Here is a 5356-nt window from a genome sequence, read left to right as displayed (position 1 = left end):
ACACACACACACACACACACACACACACACACACACACACACACACACACACACACAGTTGATAGGCTAGTTATTGCCATATGTGTCCTGAGATACCCTACATATCAGAGAGAGACTAAAAAAATCGACCCTATAGCGGCTAGCGAAAGTAGCAGATGCACTTCGGCCTTCTTGGGCCTTATCAATAGTACCTACTTGCCATTAGCTACAAGCTTTGGCAAAAATTACACGTCTTTGATATAGGAGAATGTGAATCCGGTTTACGTAATTGGGACAGTAATTAAATTAAATAGCCATCCATGTATCATACTTGATGTATATACATTGTCGATAGACAAGTCACTGTTGAACTTTTCTTGACATAATATCCCTTACGGACTTGCTATGTTAGTCAACTGTCCATTTGATACGATTGAGAAAAATATGAAAAACAAATGAATAAGATTGAAATTGTGCTTCCCTGCATCTTCGGCCAATCACAAGGGGTTTGGCGTCTATTGCTTATTCATTATACCCAAGAAGGGTTTATGAAGTTCACAAGAAGGTATTTACGCATATATCGAAATATCTTCAATGGAGACTTGACATTATTCGACATCGTATCCAAACCTGAACCATCGACAGTTATCCATTTTCAGCCATTATTTCATACATACATACATACATACATGCATACATACATATACGTATATATATGCATTTATACATAGATATATGTGTATATGCATATACGTATACATACTTGTATATATTCGTATGTAAGTATAAATATATAATGAGTGCATTTTTGTGTGTAACTATCTATCTGTTTGTCTGTCTGTCTGTCTGTCTACCTACCTACGTACCTACCTACCTATCTAATCTATCTATCTATCTATCTATCTCTCTCTCTCTCTCTCTCTCTCTCTCTCTCTATATATATATATATATATATATATATATATATATATATATATATATATATGTATATGTATATGTATATATGTATATACCCATTGATATTGCAAATGAAAGCTACGCTAACAGTAATTTGTATATTCTGTTAAAGTAATATAGTTTATTGTTGGCAGAATTCGGTTATAATTCAATAAGTAAATTTCAAATTTTCGCACGTTGTTTGTCACTGGATGTTGTACAATACGTTAGTGTAGTGTCACTGATTGAATTTGTACGTAAGTGAGCGTTTGTTTAATTGGACCGATGGAAAATGAAACAGATGCAGACGTAGTAATTGACATCCGCAGGATTCTTCTTAATAAATCGAGAAGTTTCCCATCAGCTTGTAAAGGAAACCTAAAAACTATTGGCGGTCGTTTGCGACTCAGAAGGTAAATGGAAGATATTTTCATGAAATTAAGAATTAACTGATATAATTTATGTCTCAAGTGTATGTGAAAGTCTGATCTCTGTTAGCCAGATCTGAGAGCAATGACCATGTTTTTATATTATCGAAGCATAGTAAGCAGACATGTGATAAGTTGACAATAGAAGGGATTTTTTTGGTACATACAGAGAAAGGATTTCCAGGTTTTTTTTAGGGCATCAGGGTATTGCGTGATATTATACAGACTTGAGTTAAGGGAAGTAACATAAATAAACTATTGACGGAGATTAAGTTTAATTAACTAAATTTAAGAATTAAGATAAATTAAATGCAAATGACGTACGCAAAAAGATCGTAATTTTTTTGTCTTAATTACTAGCTAGTTTTATCCAGCAAAATCCAAGACTTCAAGCTTATAGCTATTTATATTAAAGATAAACCTGGTTATATACTTAACTGCTTATATAACAATCTCGAGAAGGTGTGTCTAATAAAACTGGCTAGAATACGATTAATAAAAAAACATAAAAACTACAAGCAATTAATTGAACTGTGAAAATATGTGAAACATATATATGGATATAGACACACGTGTACTCACATATATATATATATATGATCTTGAATCATTGAACATCTAAGAATGGTTATGCACACGGACTTATATATTGGAATGTCTATAGCTATTTGTATGACCTCATGTACTGTTTGTAGGCTTTTTATGTACCTTATATTTTTATATTTTATATTTTTGTATCTTTTATATGTTATATTTTCATTTTTCATTTATTTATTTTTTATTTTATTCTTGCTATACCCTTATTTTTATTTTTATTTCTATTTCATTTTTGTTTTTATCTCTTACTGTATATTTGTATGGAATTTTTTGTGAATCTCTGAAGAGGCCTAGCGAATCGTGCAAGTACCCCCATTTCAGCATTTCATCCGCTAATTACTCCGGCAGGAGCTTTCCGGATAGAATGGGGCATGCCAACGCTAGGCCGAAACAGCTGTAAGATTAAGTTTATGTTTATTCTCAAATTCCTTATGTACTTTTATTTGTAAACCCGGTTATCAATATAACATGGTTTGTCATAAACACTTGTACTTTGTGGGTTTTTTCACTTTAGTTACAAATTAAGCTAATGAATCCAACGGGATACACTGTCTGCAAGTCGCTGGGTACAGCATATTATCCTCCATTTTCTAATTGATATATATATATATATATAAACATATTTACCTGCGTGCTTTATCAGACATATTGTTGATAGTGTTTCAATTTCAATTATTAAAGAGTCGTTTCAATGTTGGGGCCGCTCTTTCTCTGCTACATAAAAGTTTGAAAAATTAAATCAGAAGGGAATGCTTGCATACAAGCAACCATATATACATACATATATACATACATATATACATACATATATGCATACATATATACATACATATATGCATACATATACACTATAATGCAACAAGTAACTACGACGTAGGGAACATACTTAGCAATATTATGAAGAAATACTGATGGAATGCTTCTGTAAAAACTGATAAATATAGTTTGAAACTACAAAAAGAAAAAGAAATGTAATTATCTGGGACAGACGCAAGAAAGTGTAGACAGCATCGGAAATCGTTTTGTGTATGAAATGTTAACATTACGTTAAAGACAAAAAGGAAATAAAATATCTATAGTGAACTAATGAGAAGTCTGTATGCAGCCGGACAATAACTTAAAATTTATACCTGCGGTTACTGGGGCGCTTAGTTATGTAACTAAGCGTCTTAACATCAGTTGTGTAGAGAAACTGGGCTTCACAAAATCAAAAAGAACACAAGAATACTGTTAATTAGGAAATTACAAGTACACACAGTTAATGGAAGTTTGAAACTATGAAAAATATTCAAGAAGTTAATATATACACTCCTATAGACAAGTAAAATATATAAGTAGATATTTGTAAGTCAAAACGTACACATTCGCAGACACATATATATAGATATACACACAGATACATAGATATACATAGATATAAATACAGAGATTATTTACGAACTACCAGTTGCAAGTTTATGATAAACGTATCCAAACTCTGCGGGAACTACAGATGAGAATCACCTACGAATAAACTAATTAACTTTAAATACAACCTATGAGCGGTACATCAAATGCAGGACTAGTAACTGAAACTTTGCATCAAACCCACAAGAGGTATGTCGTAACATGAAAGGTAATACCATCAAGGTTTAATGATTCTTCCCAAGATGATCTAAAGTCGATTTAAGGGTGGTGGGATTTGGAATGTAAACAAACAGCGCAAGCGCTATGCAATATGGTTTAAAAGAACTTCGGAGTGATTACTGCACAAAGGTCTCTCCAAAAGCATTTGACATCACCACTGAAATTCTCCTGGTGGGTGTTGCAAAACTACTGAATGGAAAATCCTGTGAGAGAGACGTGATAAATGATGGTAATTGGTACAAGAAACTCACGTTCTGTAAGGGATTTCTCGGTTTAGAAGGACAATCTATGTTGACTTTTATGTGCCAAACTGCTTTGCATTTGCTCGAACAACACTCGTACCAAACAACCAAGAGATACATGTGGTCAACAACTACAGGTCTATAGCATGTTTAAATGTTATGTATAAACTGCGTGCAGATTGCTCCGTTTTATTTCTCCTTGAACAAAAATGTGGTGACTGACGAAAGGGCCAGAGGACAGAAAAGAGTCTGGTTCTGTGCTAAACAATTCCTCATCAACAAAACTGAACGGCGATCTTTCGATACTAATCCTCTTTTTTGCTTCAGCGTTTGTTTACATCAATTCGGCATTTTCCGTAAGGAAAGAGGGAAAGGACGTTAGTCAGCGACAGCTCTGATCTGTTGCCATGTGCTCAATTGACACTCAGAGAATTAGTATCGAAAGATCGCCAACTGAACTTAAGAAAGCGAGGCATACCTATGAGAGTTCAGCTTTTGCTGAAAGACCTGTTTATAGTAATCAAATGTATGTCCGGCACATTAGCTTACTCTATCCATCAAACCGACGTTGCCTGAACAGGTGCCGCGGTGTACTACGCGTCAGGTGTCGGAGTGATCGCAGAGCTACTTGAGATGAAGTGTTTTGCTCAAGAACACAACGCACCACCTGGTCTAGGAATTGAAACCACGATCTAGGGATCGTGAGTATAACACCCTAACCATTAGGCCATGCGCTCCCACACATATATGTGTGTGTGTGTAGTACGTAATTTCTTGTGGGGCTTTACGTTTGCAATGATTCACCCACGCACACGTATATATACACAATGAAGATAATTTGAAGTTTTCAGGTCCTGTAAAAGAAAAGCGACCATTTAAGTATATATTCTAAAAATGTCCATACATAAATGGAACGATAAACACATAGAAGTATTCTTTAAAATTCAACGTGGTACACTTTGCTATTGATGTAATCTAAATTACTGAAATTTCTCAGTTGGAAACCAACCCACCTCGTTATAGGAACATTTCAAAGAATAAAAACATATTCATACATGGAAACACACATACGCATGTAACACATATACATACTTTCTATCTGATGTGTAATTTTAAAAGTGGTCATTCTGTGCACGTCGTTACAAACGCACTGAATATTTACACACACATTTGTATGTATGTTGACAGCACATACATACAAATACACACACGCAAACACACTCTCTATGTAATCACATGCATGCACATACCTGAGATACTTTCAAACAAAATTCTTATCAAAGAATTCAACACCCATAATTATAATGTTTCTAAATAATTATAATGCTAGAAAAATCAACAGAGATATTTTACTAGCATATAAATATGCTTATATAGGCGTGTGTCTCAGTGTACGAGAAACTCGCGTGCGACTATGTATGTACGTATGTATGCTTGTGTGCATGTATTTATGCATGCACATGTGTGTGTATATGTATATATATATATATATAAGTATATATATATATATATATATATATGTATATAAATGTATACATATATATATAT

The sequence above is a fragment of the Octopus bimaculoides genome, chromosome 4 (genome assembly GCF_001194135.2).
Source record: "Octopus bimaculoides isolate UCB-OBI-ISO-001 chromosome 4, ASM119413v2, whole genome shotgun sequence".
Taxonomy (NCBI): Eukaryota; Metazoa; Mollusca; class Cephalopoda; order Octopoda; family Octopodidae; genus Octopus; species Octopus bimaculoides.
This window is presented reverse-complemented; position numbering follows the sequence as displayed.